The 19,771-nt window shown below is 31.5% G+C and overlaps 1 long non-coding RNA gene across 1 annotated transcript; it reads right to left on the bottom strand.

Moving 5' to 3' along the window:
- Positions 1-1,255: 1,255 nt before the first annotated feature.
- LOC127736438 (uncharacterized) lies at positions 1,256-6,454 on the bottom strand. Its single transcript, XR_007998964.1, has 3 exons — positions 6,326-6,454; positions 5,210-5,292; positions 1,256-1,409 (listed from the first exon to the last, which is right to left on the bottom strand). It is a non-coding gene; the product is annotated as an uncharacterized LOC127736438 (long non-coding RNA).
- Positions 6,455-19,771: the final 13,317 nt, after the last annotated feature.

Below are 19,771 nucleotides of genomic sequence, written 5' to 3'. Positions count from 1 at the left end.
GCAATCATACCACAACTTCTTATTTATATATTGTTTTTTTTGCATTAAACATTTACCAAATTAAACGTTTTGACATGATAAATTTGTAAACCTTCATGGATTGTTATAAAACTTGGACATGTTGGACAGAAGATAATCTTCAGGATCAAGAAAGACACCCAAAGAAAAAATTGGACTTTTTAAATGTAACTTTTTTAACTGATAAATGGACTTTTTTCCAGTAAAAATTACACTTTTACACGGACAGCAGAAATTGCAGACGAGACATAGGATTTCGCGGAACCCTTTACCATTTTTTGTTTGTTTGCTATAATACTGCTTCCATTTGAGAGCTATGGAAAAAACTGGCGGACCAAGTGGCGAGGGGATATTCCCCTTTATATGTTCGAAATATCGTTGTTATTTCTAGTACTGTTTTCTCATTTTTGTCTGCAGATTCCCCATAATGTACGCATGCCGCCCCTCAATCACTTTTTCATACAAAATACCTTTAAAAAGTAACTCGAACTTTAAACTTGAACTTAAACTCGATAGATCCGAAACACATAAACAAACGACACGGAAATCGGTTTAAAAATAGAACTAATCTTTCCGAAATGATCACGTGGTTTTAACTCATCAAGTAATTTGATAACCACATCAAAGAATGACAGAACCACATAAAATACTGAAATGACCACATCATGCAGTGTAAAATCGTCAAATTTTGAAACATCATAATGTAATATAAAAGTCATATAAAGAATTGACAAATCATCATTAAGAAATAACAAAACCACATCATACAATGAAGCAACTACATTACGTCAACCCACATAACATAAAGTAATGTTAAAACCACATTGCATAATGACACAACTACATTAAGTAATACTGGAATCATATTAAGTAATGACAAAACCATATTAAGTAATGACAAAACCATATTAAGTAATGAAAAACCATTTCAAGTCAATACGAAACCCTATCATGTAATATTGAAATATCATTAAGTAATGACTATACCATATTGAGCAATATCAAAACATCATCAATTAATGTCAAAACCATATTATGTAAAGACAAAATATTATCAAGTAATAATAAAACTTCATAAGGTAATGTCAGAGTATCACATAAGACAGCTGTGGCATTCCATAAAATTGCCTACTATTACTACAACATGAAGTATCCTGAAATTGATACTCTTGTTTTTGTTTTTTTGTTATTTCTTTTTTCCATAGTATCCAAAAACAGGTAAGTAGACACTCACACTTTACTACTCATTACTGTCAAGTTGATAGCTAAATATTAATTCCTTCTATTCAGTAGCACTTTAAAGATGTGAGACGAAAACTGTAAGTTCATTCGACATACAATGTATTTGAAAAATTCCAGGTATCGGCAAACAAGAAAAAGGTGCCTTATGTCTGAAACGAAAGTGTTTACATGTTAACACTCATCTTTGTAAAACTCCAGGCCGAACAGTAGCTTATAGTTTTTGTTCAAATCTAAACATATCTAAATGAGAAGAGACTTGTCAAGCTAATAATCAAAATCTGCACGAACTCCAAAAGAAATAAACTTGTTATCATAAAAGGGAAACATTAATGTATGTTTTTTTATATTAGATTTGTATGCTGTGTTAGTTGGAATACACTGAGTGTTTGGTCATTCAGAAATATCATAGTATGTTATTAAAAATGAACACAATATAACGTCTCACTTCATTGGTCGAAAAGTATAGATGCAACTTTAATGCTGTTGTACACGTGAACGGACACAGTTGACAGACAGTGGAATGTACTATATTTGCTATGAAACGAAAATAACTGAACGGATGTTTTGGTAGTACTGACCCTTTTCCAGATTTTCAAAAAGGCCGTCGAAATAAACACCTGTGAAGACAATGAACTTTGAAAAATTATCATGTATTGGATTATAAAAAAATCAAAAAGTAGTACATGTACTACTTTCCCTTTCACATTAATTGGATAGTACAAGCAAACTCAAAACTATGATGTTATAGTATTACAATTAATTTTGAAATGGCGATGTTAAGAAGGGACAATAAAATGAATTTATATTAATGGGATGCAAAGTTCATTCTTCAACCAACATAAAATGAATATAACTTAAATTCATGGAACATTGGTGTGTTTTTGTTGTTTATTTTGTATGTATATGTAAATATATCATGATTAAACTTTAAATAATAAAAAATACAATTTTCTTTAAAAGGCGCGCTTCTATGCCCAATATTTGGCATCACCTGGTATATTGTTATATAAGATTGTTATGTTATTCTGTGGTTTATAATTCACAAGCAGCAATGTAATACAAAGTGAAAATAACAAAAATACCGAACACCAAGAAAATTCAAATCGGAAAGTTCCTTATCAAAAGGCAAATTCAAAAGCTCAAACACATCAAACGAATGGAAAACAACTGTCATATTCCTTACTTGGTACATGCATTCCCTTGTGTAGAAAATGATGGACTCCTTCCAAGTATTTTTTAAAGAATGCATTAACGGATTCAGCGCGATAGTTCCACGGAAAACAACCAGTTGTTTAAATTATTGAATTTTATCATTTAAAAAGTTTGAAACACTAAAAATAATTTAATAAACCTCATTTTTCCAAAGATAAAGCACCAAACCGTAATCCCCCCCCCCCCCCCCCCCCCCCCCCCCAATTTTAAAGCTATTGGTGGTTAGAGTTTTTTTGGATGCCTTTCTTATGTTTAAAATGTATATATGTAGTAAAGTATACATAAACAGCATACCTACATCCCGAGGGGTTGATGGCATAATAACTATACTATCTTTGACATTGAATTTGAAATTTTGGAGACAAATGACTTGTTCATGCAGTAATGTTAAATAATATTTACACATGTATACATAGTAGAATTGCCACAGCATAACCATATAAACAACCTTGTAAACGATCAGTAAAGAAATCACCAAAGGTATCAGGCTTATGCCAGATGCGTAATTCGTCTACAAAAGACTCACCAGTGATGCTCGAATAAATACAGCTGAAAGGTTAAATCATATACGAAGTTGAAGAGGATTTAGGACCAAATCCTAGGTTTTATGAACAATTTAAAGTTTTGTAAGCATTGAATTTATAAATATGACATATCAATGATTTTCATGCCAACACAAAAGTGTTGACTGCGGAGCAAAGCCCTATAATGTAGATAAATGTTCGGTTTCTTGTATAAGTATTGAGTTCCCACGTATGCTATTTATTTTAGAACTAGTTAGATCACTTATGTCATCGGGTTAAAATGTCCTAGATAAATACCATTCCTTTTCAAACAGATATTAGAAAGTTGAATGATTACGCCATAGGCCCTTTTTGCTAACCTAGACCACAGTTGGGTGTAATGATACATTTGCAATATAACATATTGCCGTTCTCAAAGCAGATATGTTCGTAAGATCCACTCACTTAGGTGACAATGATGAAAGTTTATTGGGCAATTTCGGAAAACGGAAAAATTGATGTTGGACAGATTAACTATTTTCATTGTATGCATAATACTATTATCATACATATATGCATGTATACCATAACTTCATAAAAAGATAACTATTTTACCAGGAGGGTTCCTTCAGAAGGATGTACACACTTTAAGACTAGATGTTTCTCCCATATCCCTTCTTCATCAGTTAGGAAAGGAATCAATCATATTTAACATAACCTTTATTACAGTAACAAAAATCCCGTATGATACAGTAGCAAATTTTTACTAGGGTCATTTCTTTTGTAAAGACCCCAAGTGTCTGATAGTGAACAAGGTGAACAATTTGGGATCCTTGGAGCCCCTAGGTTAAGATCTTTTTAAAGTAATGATAGTGTAAACACATTTTTGTACGCCTGGGGTTACTAAGAATGGTACATAAATTCTAGAATTTTTAGTTTAAATGTGAAACACAATCTTAAAAGTGGTCATAATGAACATTTGAAAGGAATAGTTGGTGTATTGTTGTAATGATATTTAATCGGTGATAAAACTGAAATATTATATGTTTAAATCATGCAGTTTATGGTTGAAAAACTTAGATATAAAAAAACATAATTGTTTATGTGTAAGGGTTGTAAAACGTTTCAAATAAAACAAACTTCACCTTGAGTATCTGTAATATATCACACATTTTAAAAAAAATACAATCAGTGTATCCAGATTTTTAATCAAAATGGATAAACAGCTAGGTCAACTTTTAACCCCATCAGTTTAAATACTTGCGTGTCACATACGTTTTAGTCTTTACGTTTCAGAGGTAATGAGTTGATGTTTATTTTGAAAATAGTATGCTATTGTATATATATATATATGTGAGTACGCTTTAATTTCCAAATTTCATTGAACATGCTGTCATTTGTATGAATGTAAATATCATTTTTATAATTTTGTATTAATTGATTGTGATCGCAAAGTCTATTTATATTTATTAAAACAGCCTGTACCTGTACTCTGAACAACAAATTTTTTAATTTTGTAAAAAATGTTTACTTCCGTGCTCCTAACATCAAAATTATTATGTTCAAATCAACTTTTGTACGTTGTTTTATTTAACGTCATTTTGTCCTAGGTTAGAGTTGTCTTTTTTGACACTCTTGCTACATCTTTTTTATTACTACCTGTAACGTCTATATCATATAGGCACCTACGTTGTAGTAATATTGTATTTATAATGTGTCATAGGTCAAACGTATATGTTTACTTGTTTTTGTTTAAATGTCTTTTTGGTCGAGTTAAGCCATTTCAATTGAAATTTGATAGTGTTTCTTTTTATGTTGTAATGTTACACTGCTGTCTCAAGTTATGGTGAAGGTAGGCGCCTGTTAAAACGTTTGAACCCGCTGCATTTTTATACACCTGTCCTAAGTCAGGAGCCTGCTGTTAAGAAGTTGTCGTTTGTTGTTGTAGTTCATAGGTGTTTCTCATTTCTCGTTTTAATATAGATAAGACTGTTGGTTTCCCTGTTTCAATTATTTTACATTAGTCATTGTGTGGCCCTTTATAGCTTGCTGTTCTGTGTGAGCCAAGGCTCCGTGTTGAAGGCCGTACTATTACCTATAATTGTTTAACTTTTTATACATTGTGACTTGGATGGAGAGTTGTCTCATTGGCAGTCATACCACATTTTGTTATTTATATTAACAGGTATCGTTGACGGCAACGTAGAAATAACTATTTTTAAAAACAAAGTTACCTTAGACAGACAAATTATAGATTGCCATGGTTTGTCAGCAATTGTTAGTTAATCACTACGGCCGTAGAGATGTGACAATAATTCTAAATTATAAAAGCCACTTATGAGTGTATTAAACGCATTAAAACATTGCTTTAGCATTGTAGGCAGATATTGCATTTCTTTAATAACTTTACATACCAGTCACTATTGCAGGGAAATAATTTAAGGCCGGTATAATTTGATGTTAATATTACATGGTGATCTGTTAATTTGGTTTGTATTTTAATAAATTTATGAGTTGTAGAATAAAACTTGAAGGTCTTTTTTTATTCATAATAACAGCCTTGGTAACGATCGCTTAGCAGGTCCGGGAAATTAATGTCACCTGCCTTAGCAAACTTGTTAGCACATATTATAAAGGTAATGATAGAGATATAGTAATGATTGCATAAAGCTGTCAAGTTGCTTTCAAGCATTAACTTCTCAGGTTTTAACATAGGAAAACAATAAAGTTTTAGTCTTAGATACATGTTTTTTTTAATAGTTGTACATGTTATTGGCATGAACTAGCTGTCAGTAACTGCGATTAATCTCATATGTGTATTTTGTGTCTTTTATGTTGCACCCAGTCTGTATTTTTTGTAAATTGTTTTCTTCTTTGTATCGATCTAATGAGTTAAGCCATTTTCAACTTATAGTCTGTTCTTATGTTTTACTGTTACACCACTGTCACGGGTTAGGGGAGTGATTTGAGACAGCAAACATGTTAAACTGCGTCCCATTCTATATTTCTTGTCCTAGTACGGTAAACTTGACCATCTGATTTGTACGAATTGGTCCTTTTGTTGTGCTGAATTTGGTCAAAGATGGGGTTTTCTATGTTATAACTGAGTGTTCAGATTAATGATAATTTGGTATTAGAGTACAGTTTTATACTTGAAACAACAGTCTAATCTTCAATCTATACATATAATTTTAACTCTTACATTTCTTATCGTTTTTTCGTTGCTCCCGATTTTGCCATCAACAGTTTTATATTTTAATTGTTTTTTTTTGTAGAATGATTATAAAAATCCTATCATTTGAAATTTTCTGCGGCTGACATTTGTAAATATTTAACATATAATAACTTACCTTAATTTAGTGTCTTCTTTTCCCTAGGTGTGAAACAAAATAAATTTTAGGCGAACCTATTCAACTGTAATGATTGTTTACATGTTCCCATTTTTGGTTCATATGGATATAGAATGAAGCTTTGTGAAATCCAACAAATGATATAATATCGATTTCTGTTTTAAACTACATTGTACTTCATATTTTTTTATTAGGGCAGTTGAGCAATATATTATACATTTTTGTCAAATCTTTTCACCAATAAAAAATATATTTAATTCTAAATAGTTTTCATATATTAACCCGGATAAATGTCTTACAGCAGTATAGTAAAATTATAAAATAATATAAGGGTATTGTATAGATATCTTATCTAAGAAATTAACGACCGACTGGAATCAACACTGCACAAGTTTAACTTGCACAATTAACAGAACTGGTTGACCGATACGATGTGTCTGTGTCTCCACTCACTATTCATATGTTTTTTCGAGGTCTTATAACTTTAGCTACGATAAACGTTGTGCTACCTTTACATTTTACCAATTGTGTCCTTGTACTGATATTTTGACTGTGTGTCTATGATAATCGGGGTTATGTATAATGCTTAGCAGGGGTGCTTATCATATCGACGCATTTGTCCATGTTCCTTAAAAATGTATGCTATTTTGGATTTCGGTATTTTTGTTATTTTACTTTCTTCCTTGATACTGTTTGTTTATATCTTGATGTTTTGATGATTCGCTAAAATTACTGTGGCATCTAATTTTTACTAAATAGTCGTGACGTCAATTTTCTTAGAAAGGTAGATTTTTGACATTTATGAATGGGAGAACATGAATATATTGTTCGTCAAAAGTTAGCTTTTAAATGGCCTACTGTTACTAATAGCATCCTTAGATTGGTACTCTTTGCAATTGTCTTGTTGTCATTTCTTTTTGCGCTTAGTACCGATATGATTAGTCATGGTTTAATGTTGTTCGGAAAATGTCTGTACCAAGTCTGGAATATGACAGTTGTTTTCCATTCGTTCCATTAACTTATAAAGTCTAACGTTTGATTTTGTCAGTTTTTATGGCTTCCCCTTTCTTAATTTACCTTGGAGTTCGGTATTTTTGTTAATACTTTTCTGTTGTTATGTTGTGTTTTTACGTCGCTGTCTAAATTGTTTAACCTTGTCCTATTCTGTACGTGCCTCTCCAAAGCTCGGACCTTGTAATCTTGGGCTTGTCGTTTAGTGGCTAAATTGTTGCACCATACCTCAAGCTGTTGTTTTTCTTTTGAATTGTAAATATCAATTAATTTAATAGAATTGTTAGATCATATATCATTATATTGTGATGATTTTGATTTACTTAAAAGAAAAGTGTTTATGAAATTGTGTAAACAAAATTAATGCACACGTAAATGTGCTAAGCATACCCCAACTCGAAATTCATAATATCCAGAAAGATGAAGTGGGCACTCATACTTTACTTCTTATTACTGTGAAACTGTTAGCTAGATGTCAATTCATTCTGCTCCAAAGAATTGTGACGAAAATTGTAAGTTTATTCAGCATATTTGAAAAATCCAGGTATTGGCAAGCATGAAACATGTCCTGACATATTTGAAAAGTGTTAACATGTAACAACTCATCACTGTCAAATATAGACCAAACAGTAGTTTATAGTTTTTGTTCGAATTTAAAACCAAAAAGGAATAAAAAGAGACTTATCAAGCTTATAAACAAAACCTGCGGAATCGCTCAAACTCCAAAATAACAGACTAGTTATTATAAAAAAAGAACATCAATGTATGTTTTTATATTAGATTCGTATACTGTGTTTGTTGGAAATACACTGAGCGTTTGGTAATTCAGAGATAACATTGGATATTATTAAAAAACAAACACAAAATGACGTTCCATTCCATTGGTCGAAATAGTAGAATAACAAAAACACAGAACTCCAAGGAAAATTCTAAACGGGAAGTTCTTTATGAAATTGCAAAATCAAAAGCTCAAACATATCACACGAATGGATAACTCTTGTCATATTCCTGATCGAAAGATATAGATACAACCATAATCCTATTAAACACGTGAACTGACACCGTTGACCGATAGAGGAATGTACTATGTTTACTTCAAAAAGAAAATTAATTAAATAGATGTTTTGTTCGCAATGACCTGTTTCCAGATTTTCAAAGTGGGCGGTCGAAGACAATGAACTTTGTAAAATGAAAATTTATCATATAATTGATTCTGCCAAATATAAGGATATATACATGTACCACTTTCCCTTTCACATTGATTGGATAGTACAAGCAAATATTAGACTAAGATTTTATAGTATTAATAATTAAATTTGAGTTATCAAATTTAAAGTTAAGAAGAGATGCATTTTTATTAAAAGGATTCAAATTCCATTCTACAATAAACATACAATGAATAAAGATTTTTTCCTGGAACATTGGTGTGTTTTTTTTGTTCTTTCTTAATGTAACATAAAAAGATAATGAATGAACTTACAATTTTAATAAAAAAAAACATTTTTCTTTCAAATGCGCGCAACTATGTCCCACAGTGGTCATCACCTGGTATGTTTTAATATAAGATTGTTATGTTATTCCGTGGTTGATAATGCAAACGCATCAATGTTATAAAATCAAAGTACTTTAAGTAATGCATTAGCGGATTCAGCGCGATAGTTCCAGAAATAGAAACCAACGTTTTCTTTTAAAACCAAACAAGTTTGAAACACAAAAAATCATTCAATAAACCTCATCTTTCCAAAGATAAAGCACCAAACCGCAATCCCTCTCAATTCAAAAGTTACTGGAAAATGCTAGAAGAAAATCAAGAATTTTTTTTGGATGCCTTTTGTTTTGAACAATGTTTATATTTAGTATACTGGTATTCATAAACGGCATACCTATATTCCGAGGGGTTAATGGCATGTCACCCAAACAAATAACGAACACAGAACCTTTGTCATTAACTTTGAAATTTGTGAGACGAATGATTTGTACATGAAGTACTATAAAAGGTAAAATAATAAAACTAACGAACTCCAAGGAAAATTCAAATAAATCAACTTCACCTTAAGAATTGGTAATATGACACAATTTCAATTATTTGACAATAACTGTATCCAGATTTTTTCATTAAAATGACCTAACAGCCATGTTTAATTTCGTTAAATTCTCATCAGTTTAAAATTAGTATATTTAAATTTGTATTTGTCACATTTTAAATACTTTCATGTTACAAACATATTAATCTTTACGTTTCATATGTAACTAGTTGGCGTTAATTATAAATAATATGTTATAGTATTTGTAAGTGAGTATGCTTTAATTTACAAATTTGTTTGTACATATTGCCATTCAAATTAATGTAAATAATTTATATTTGTATTTGATGATTTTAATAACAAAGTTTATTTATATATTTCATACAGCCTTAACGGGTATCGCTTGATGGAAACAGGGAAATAACCATATTTGATTTTTTAATCGTTGACGGGCAAATTTCAGAGTGCCGTGTTTTTTCTCAGCACCAGTTGGTTAATAACTATGGACATAGAGTTGTGACAATGACAAATTAACATAAACTGTTAAAACAGAGGTATGTCTCAGCTGTCGGCATAAAATTCAGGAAAAAAAACCAGTCTGATAGACAGCAACATTGCTAAAAAAATTCAAAGTCAAAGATGCATCTCTTCGTGTTTTCCAATTTTATGCTGAAATCTCGGGACTTAAGATAAATATAGAAAAAACACATGTTGTTTGGATAGGTAGCAAAAAACATAGCCAAGATCAAATTTGTGTTAAGTAGGGATTGAAATGGGGCTCCAGTACATTTAAGCTCATTGAAATTACTTTTTCAGTTGACCTAGATAGAATGATTTATTTAAATTATAGGCCAGTGTTAGATAATATAGACAACACTTTGTAAAAATGGTCAAAACAGTATCTCACCCCGTTTGGAAAGATTATCATTTTAAAAACTTTGGTCATATCTAAATTAAATCATCTGTTTCTATCCATCCCTAGTCCAGATGGGACTATGTTACGTAATTCAACAAATAAAATGTATGCTTTTATCTGGGATAATAAACCAGATAAGGTGAAGCGAGATCTTTTATGTCAAGATTATTATATTGGTGGTTTAAAAATGCTAAATTTAAAAGCATTCATACAGGGACTGAAACTTGCATGGATAAGACGGCCGTAGAACTCAAATTCTAAGTGGGTGAGATTAGTTCCTATTGTGGAGCAAATAAATTTTATTGAACTAAGTTACATTGGGCCCATGAAAAGGTCAACAAATAAATTTTGGCAAGAGGTTTATGATGCTTGGAAAACCCTTAATCAAATTAGAAAACCAAGATGTATTGATGAAGTTCTATCTTATCTTTTATGTGAGGGAGAAAACATTAAAATACGTGGTTCAAGTGTCTACTATAAAAATTGGGCTAAAGCTGGAATTTGGAGAGTGCATGACTTGTTAGATAATCAGGGAAAATTATGTTATTTCAAAATTTCCAACAATTATATCAATCTAGGCTACATTTTTTACATTATTATGGAATAGCACACTCGCTTAAAGAGTGGTTAAACACGACCAATGTTGAAGTAAAGGAGAAAAAAATTCAAGCAACGCTACCTTTCAATGTAAGTATTTTCTTTGAATCAAAACAAGGTTCAAAGGACATGTACAAAGTATTGAATGAGAAATATATTACTTTTGCAGCAATGGAAAAATTGGGAAAACCATCTTAATATGACTGGTATTAACTGGAGAAAAATACACACTTCGTGTACAAAATATACTTGAAGCACTAAGCTTTGCTGGTTACAATATAGAATTATTCATAGAATTCTAGGAACGAATTCACTACTTTAAAAGATGAAAATAAATAGTAGCGACATATGTAAATTTTGCAAAGAAGAACCAGAGACCATAGAACATCTATTTTGGAGCTGTTCTATAGTCTCCAGTCTCTGGCATGCACTAAACAACTGGATTTTTGAAATGACAAATATTGAACTGCCTTTGAATATTAAAATTATTCTATTCGGTAACTACACGAAAATATTAAATTGAATTTTTGTTAAAAATAAGATTATTTTGCTTACAAAATACTATATTTACCGAACAAAATTACAAGACGTATTGCCAAATTCAAATGCTTTAAAACATTATTTAAAGGAACACATGTACTTGGAGAAATACATTCCATTTAAAAACCTCTCTGTAGAGGAATATAACAAATACTGGAGCCCCTGGGTCCCTATTGTAGAATAATTAATACATGTCGGATTTTGGTTCACCAATTTTGATTTAAACACCACAAATAGGTATTCCAAGAAAGAATTATTAGATTCCATTGTTATTAGATAATTATTTATGTTCAACCTAATGTTGCACCATTATATACTCAATTGTTGTTTTTGATTTAAAACTTCCTTGCTGTGAATATGCCATTCTGTATACCTTTGTTCATACATGTTGTGATAATTTATTTGTTACAATAGAGCAAATTCATTATAAAAATAATAAATTCAAAGTCTATGGACCATTTACAAGTGGGCAGGGCCTCGAAATAGTCGATTAACTGAGACATACAGACAGTGAAATTCTCGTTGTCTATTGTAAGTAGTTCCTATCAAACTAACTTGAGTAGAAAACATTGAAAATTGGTAATTAATTGAAAGTCACTGAACCATGATCTATTTCGGAAGCAGGGCCTCGGAATAGACAAACTGATATGTACTAATAGTAATGCAACCCAATAGAAAATATCATTGATCTATCGCAAGTAGTTCCAATTAAACTAATTTAAGCAAAAATATTCACATTGAAAATTGCTAGTTAATTCAAGGTCACTGGACCATGACCTTGGGGACAGGGCCTCAAATTAGTCGTCAAACTTATTTGAACTGATAGTAATGCAACCCAATAGAAAATATCATTGATCTATCACAAGTAGTTCCTATTAGACTAATTTAAGCAGAAAACTTAACATTGTAAATTGCTAATTGATTCAAAGTCACTGCACCATGACCTAGGAGACAGGGTCTCAAAATAGTCGTTTAACTGATATGTACTGATAGTAATGCAACTTCATACAAAATTTCATTGATCTATTACAAGTAGTTCTATCAAACTAACATAAGCAGAAAACTTAACAATTGTTGACGCCGACGAAGTAGCCGGAAAAGCAACACATGTGTCTCGCCTTCCAAGACTTTTGTCGCAGCCTTAACAAAAATTGAAAAGAGTATTATTTAAAGTCAATGTTAATGTATGCTTATATGTATCACTGAGTGATGCTTTGCCGTTAAAATCGTCTTCTTTAAAGATTGGTCAGTAACATTATTGCAAAAACAGGGTTTTCTATTGCGCATACCCATGCGACAGATTTTTTCCTAAGAAACATATACTTCTCATGTGAATTGGTATCAAGAGTTAAATCCCTTGCACCACGGTTTTAACTTATATCAAGTACGCAATTTTAAATAAGAAAGAACTTGAGCTGTCTTTTTTTCAAGACAGTTAAAGTCGTGATCTAAATTATTTTTAAGCTACATTTTCATCGAAGAACAGTTAAACAAAGGAAAACAAAATAAATTCCATTCATATGAGAATAAATGCAATAACCTTGACTGAAACATCAAAAACGTTTTAAATTATATATCTATATGTAATAAAAACACTACTTTAGTATTTTAGGCAGATATTGCATTTCTTTTATATATCCCAGCTTACCGAAGCAGTGGTATATTGTGATCGTTTTGTTTGTTCGTTGGTCATACTTTTGTCCACTACTTTTATTGATTTTTCATTATCTAAATAAGTTATATGGTATTCTCTATACGGTAAGTGATAACTATCAATATTCTATCCCAGAGTTTTGTTGTTTTCCATTGATTTTGTTTTACATAATCAAACTCACACTAGTTGAAGGAAAATTTATCAGGACTTTTTAAATTTGAGGTTAATGTTACTCTGCACTATGGTATGGTGATTTGTAATTTATTTCTTTTTAATAAAAATATGAAAAGTAGAATAAAACTTGAAGGCCTTTACTTTCTACTTATTTTCAAACTGTTGTTTTGCTCTTAGCTGCTAGGAAAATTTTGGTCACCTGCCTTGACAAATTGGAAAACTGGCAAACTTATTAGCACGTATCATAAAGGAAAGGATGGCGATATATAGATAAGTTGTATGAATCTTTCAAGTTGAAGAAAAAATGGACCTTTAGCATTTAAACAAATGTAATAAGAAATTTTGTGTTTTTACCTCAAACAATCAAAGATCAAAATGATATATCTCCAAAAGCACATGTTCAAGAGAGGCGAAAGATAACTTAGGGACATTCTACAAACTCGTAAATCGAAAACAAACTGACAACACCATGGCAAAAAACCGAAAAATACCAAAAGACAAACAAGAGTATGCAAAACACAACACAGGAAACTAAAGAATAAGCGAGTTATAAACGTACATTTTTCTTTGCATATCAATATTGACTTTTTATCCAAATTTCCGAAAAAAAGTAAGATCTCTTCTGTTATGCCTGCAACGATATTAAAGATAATATAATACTTCCATGGTCTAATTCGCACGGGATTTTAATTCATGACACCTAGCACCTCGAGAGTATCACAAGCCCAGTAGTCACATGTAGTTTCCGGTTGTAGTTACATGTTACCCTCTGTAGGTGACACAGTGGAATTTACATTCCAGAATTTAGGTTGCTCTGTTGTGAACCCTACTTAGGTCAATGTATCTGAACAGAGTTATTGGACAAAAAATACAGTATCTACTGAACATACTTTCCCAAACTGAGGGACGAATCAGGTGTAGAAATGTATGAAATAATTTATCATACAGGTGAAAATGAATTTTTGAGAATTTTTGAGAATTTTGTATTCATTGCATGATAAAAGACCTAAAAGCACTAGTGGCCTTAGGTTTATAAAGATAGCAAAAAAAAAGTAAACGGTCATCATACATATTCAAATTAATTTGAACATTAAAATAAAAGTACTTCAGTTAACTGTGTATGTAGAATTTTCGGCAGTGCTAGAAAGTGGTGAAAATTCTAAAAAGGCTTTCATTATCCCTATTGGCCAGGTAATACTACCGTTCCACCTTTAAATCCCTCCCATATCAGGAGAACCTGGAATTCTTCCAGTAGTGGTTTTATATCTTTGTTAAACTATAGTATAATATTTAGCAAGTCTGTTTTCTTCCACCTCAGTATTAGTTCTTGATAAGTTAAAAAACAAATTTAGTTTATAGAAAGTTTATTGAAGTAAGAAAACCAGGACGAGTTCATACAGAAAGATTTTGAAAGCAGAGAAAACTGTGTTCCTTACAATCAGCATGACTATCGCCATGGCAAAAAAAAAAAAAGACCAAAAGACAAACAACAGTACACAAAACACAACATAGAACACTAAAGACTGAGCAACACAAACCCCATCAAAAACCGTTTGTGATCTCAGGTGCTCTGGAAGAGTAAGCAGATCCTGCTCCACATGTGGCACCCGCTTTTTTATATGATGTGATCAATTCAATTATATGCCAAATTTACGGTTTTGACAATGATTTAACAGTTTACTGAACATGAAACTATGGTAGTGCCAGTAGGGCAACCTGTCCCTTGGACACATAATTTGTTTATATATATATATATATATATGAATTCATTGGACGGATGGTACACTCGGGGACTGACTGTCAACCAGTTGAGAAAAAAACACACTGGTAGTAAACAAGTGATTAAAATATATATTTAAAAGATTGTAATGATATATATGTTTGATTCTAGACACAGTATGCATTTATCCATGACTGTATATCAGAAAAAGTAGAAAGAGTGAAAAGATTACAGAATTCTGAAGATAAATTAGCTTTTGGTAAGTAGGATGTATCATTTTGTTATTCCGGTCATTCAGACTTATAAGTTACAATCAGTTAAATGGTCATGCTCAATCCTTTACTAAGTGACTGAAATGAGGAACCTCATCAGTGGATGTCTTTTATTAATTCTTAATGTTTTTATCCTTTATTGATTTAGGTGTTGATGGCAGATCATTAGTTTACTCTTTTTACTTCATTCTGTTTGGTTTACAGATGAATATATTGTATATAATTTTACTAGTTTATTGTTAAAGATCATATGTCTTTGATGTGGTTTTTAAAGATGGGTTGTTGTCTCATTGATATTCCCCACATGTCATTTTATTCATATGGTTTATAACCTTATTCTTTTTTACAAATGAAAGTTTTCCTAGATATGTTTGAATGTAAATAAGAAGATGTGGTATGAGTGCCAATGAGACAACTCTCCATCCAAGTCACAAAGTATAAAAAGTTAACAATTATTGGTCAAAGTACGGCCTTCAACACGGAGCCTTTGCTCACATCAAACAGCAAGCTATAAAAGGTCCCAAAAATGACTAGTGTAAAACAATTCAAACAGGAAAACAAACGGTCTAATCTATATAAAAAACGAGAAACGAGAAACACCTATGAACCACACTAACAAACGACAACCACTGAACAACAGGCTCCTGACTTAGGACAGGTGCATAACACATGTTTCATCTTTCGAGCATAAATTGGCTTTATGCATATTAAATCTGCAGTATGAAAGAGAAGTGTTATAATGGTTACTTAGTTGTTTTATAAATCCAGTCTCTTCCATTACAGAGGTGCTAAAAATGTCAATTCAGCACAAATTGAAACAAAGAGCTTGGAATTTATATATAGAACAAATGTCAAATGTCCGTATGAATGTAACCATTCTTTTACTGTTTGTTTTCAATGGAATTAACATCAATCTACATTAAACTTTCAAAGCTTAGAGCTTTATTTTGTTAGGGCTTAATATTCAGAGTGAAATCTAATGATTTGATATAATTACTCTTTGTATATGTTTTAATTCTTGTTTTTACTTTGATCTCTTTAGTTTTAGAATAGCCGTATATTTTATTTTTCCTATTTGATTGATCTTTTGGTTTAATTTTAAAACATTAATTATCCCTTGCCATGACATAGCCCATGTATGCTGATAAAGCAGTTACTCACTATTGATCAATCAAAAGTCCTTTAAAACTTTGAAGTTATTTCATTTTTATTGTTTTTTATATGACATTATGGTAGAATGTTTACAATTAGCAACATCAAAACTGCTGTAGAAATGATGGCCCTTGAAAAGTATGAAACGGACAAAATGGCTTTAAGTGGTAAGGCTGTTTTCATTTTTCGATTTGAATACAACAATTATTTTTGTATAAAAGTGACACCTAACATCCACGCATTCCAACATCAATCCGAATTCCGATAGCAAAAAATCTTATTCGGAAGACTCCATATACATACTATTATCATTTTATTGTAATTATATTACAAAATAATGATCACATTATGCTAGTATTACTAGACTTGCAATTACTTTACATCAATCCAAAATTGTCCAAAATATTTTGTTAAAGTAATTTACCTTATAAATGGGATAACCTGTCTTCTGGTTTGGATACATAGGATTCTGTTTCAAAAGCTTAACAATCAGATCTAAAGTTTTGAAAGTCTTTCTCTGGATTAATGTCTCATACAAACGAAATTGTAAAATACTGATATTTTCTGTTCACCTAAGCCAAAATTATCAAGTCAGCTAATAGCTTCAAGCAGCTCTCATCCTTAATGCAACTATATTTAATTTGTCTTGATAGAAACATATCATTTTGGTTTCTTGATGTTTGAAGGAATCATTGAGCTCGTAAACATTTTTGTAATTATTTTGAAAAAAAAATAATAAAATACGCAGTAAAGTCCTTCTGATAACCAGTAAATATAATTTTGTTACTTAATCGTAAGGAAATCTCATGAAAATTAACTTGTTGTAGTGTAGATAAAAATTTTAAATAGTATGTGTTTAATTGCCCCGTAGAAAGACCTTTTCTGCGAAATATGAACTACGTCAAACAAACAAGAGCAAAATAACAAACGTAATCATAAAATCTATCCTCCAACTTTTTGTATTATTATGTCACCACCAAAATCATAGCTAGGTGTTTTTTTAAATTTTTTTACGGAGGTATTATGCATAGTTTTTGAAGTTGTTGCATATTCAACTCTTACTTCGAAAATAGCGAAAACAAAATTCTCCTGTTAAAAGTATTTGGGTCAATTTCCCCTATATGATAATGCGCCTCAGATTGAGGAACAGAGCTATGAATAGAAATGAAAAAAAACCTGTGTGCAATGATATTGGAAATGAGGCTATTTTTAGTAATTGACTGAGATATTTTGAAGAGCATGAGCCACTACAATGAAAAATGTAAACTTTTTTCAGTTATCGAATGTTTTAAAGAATTGAATTTTCATAGAATTTAAATGTGAAAAAAGGGCATTTTAACTTGCTTACGCAGCATCACCGGGGGCATTTCGGGGATTTTCAATTTGTGAAAAAATTATTCACACTTCGTACCCAAACATTTATACACATGTGCGGAAATGTTCCAGCTTCGAAACGAGCCATCATACATTTCCAAGTTTACGATCTGAACTGAAGAATTGAAGAAAAGGCTACTACTGTTAACTACCTGAAATTCGCATATTGACTTGTTCCTGCTTTGTTTTATTAAAAAGAATGACTAATGTAGATACAAATATCTTGTCTTAGGGAGGGCTAAATCATATTTTCTGATTTCAACAAATATTTCTCTGAAACTGACATTATCAAGATGCTCGATTTCTTGATTGACAACTTATTTGTTACTTTTTTCAACAACAAAAATGTCATCCCCATAGGATCCAACTATGCTCCTTTTCTTGCTGCATTGTTCCTTTATTTATACGAGGCTGACTTCATACAGGAGCTTCTTAAGAAGAATGAAAAGAAGCTAGCATTATCCTGTAACTTGACGTTCCGCTATAAAGATCATGTCATCTCACTAAATAATTTAAAGTTTAGTAACTATGTTGAACGAATCTATCCCATTGAACTACACCACATCCAGTTAAGTCTGCCTCAAATCTTGACCTACATTGAGAAATTGATAATGAGGATAGGTTAAGAATAACACTTTACGACAAAAGAGTATCGTAAACTTTATATTTCTATGTGGCAAAAGTTCCAGCAGCGCCTGCATATGGAGTATACAGCTCTCAGTTGATACCATATTTCAGAGCTTGCATTTCCTTGATAGAGGGTTGCTACTTATAAGGCAGCCATTAAACCAAAAAATCCAAGTAGTGAAAAGTAAAATCACAACAATACTGAACTCCGAGGAAAATTCAAAAAGGAAGGTCCCCAATCAAATGGCAAAATCAAAAGTTCAAACACATCAAACGAATGGATAACAAATGTCACATTCCTGACTTGGTACAGGCATTTTCTTAAGTAGGAAATGGTGGATTGAACCTGGTTTTATAGCTACCTAAACCTATGACAGTCGCATCAAATTCCATTATTTTGACAACGATGCGTGAACAAAACAAACAGACACAATAGGTAAAAGTGAAGTTTAAATTCATTCCTTCGAAAGCTTTATGGACGCCATTAAGAGTTGGTTGAACGCTATGAAATATCTGTTTCACAGATGACGACGGATACGTTCCAATTGTAACCACAGTCCCATCTTCTTTTTCTAGAATGTGACCTACCGAATTAAACTCATCACCGTTTTGTTTTTTTACTTAACGAGCAACACGACGGGTGCCAAATGTAGAACAGGATCTTCTTTTCCTTCCGGAGCACCTGAGCTGACCGAGGTTTCGGCGGGGTTCGTGTTGCTCAGTCATTTCTGTGTTGTGTTTTTAGTACTGTTGTTTGACTTTTGATCGTTTTTCGTTTTTTCCAATGACATTGTCAGTTTGTTTTCGACTTAGTTTGAATATCTCTAATTATAATCTTTCGCCTCTCTTGACCAAATTTGTGGACCTGAATTTGGCAATTGTTTAAATGTTTCGTAGATGAATTAATTTAGTAAACCTGATCTGATTAAGAAAATCAAGGTTTGTTTACTTTTATGAATACCTTATTATCTCAAATTCTTCCACAGCAACATAGTTTATTAATACTACCCACAGTTAAATGCGTTGAAAATATATTTTTTGTATGGTACGAAGCATAGGTATTTATTCACACAAGCACATTTCATAAAAATGATGTCAAAAAATTTGGTTTTTCAGTTTGTATTTGCCTGCCCCAGTTAAAGTTGACATGACCAAAATTATCTTTAAAAAGGAAATGAAGTTTTATTAAGCATTACATTTTATCAAACAAACTCTTAAATGAATATATATAGATATAAGAAGATGTGGTATGAGTGCCAATGAGACAACTCTCCATCCAAGTAACAATTTATAAAAGTAAACCTTTATAGGTCAAGGTACGGCCTTCAACACGGAGCATTGGCTCACACCAAACAGCAAGCTATAAAGGGCCCCAAAAATTACTA

The sequence above is a fragment of the Mytilus californianus genome, unplaced genomic scaffold (genome assembly GCF_021869535.1).
Source record: "Mytilus californianus isolate M0D057914Y unplaced genomic scaffold, xbMytCali1.0.p SCAF_31, whole genome shotgun sequence".
Lineage (NCBI taxonomy): Eukaryota > Metazoa > Mollusca > Bivalvia > Mytilida > Mytilidae > Mytilus > Mytilus californianus.
Note: the sequence above shows the minus strand (reverse complement) of the source record. Positions and strands in the feature narration are given on the sequence as shown.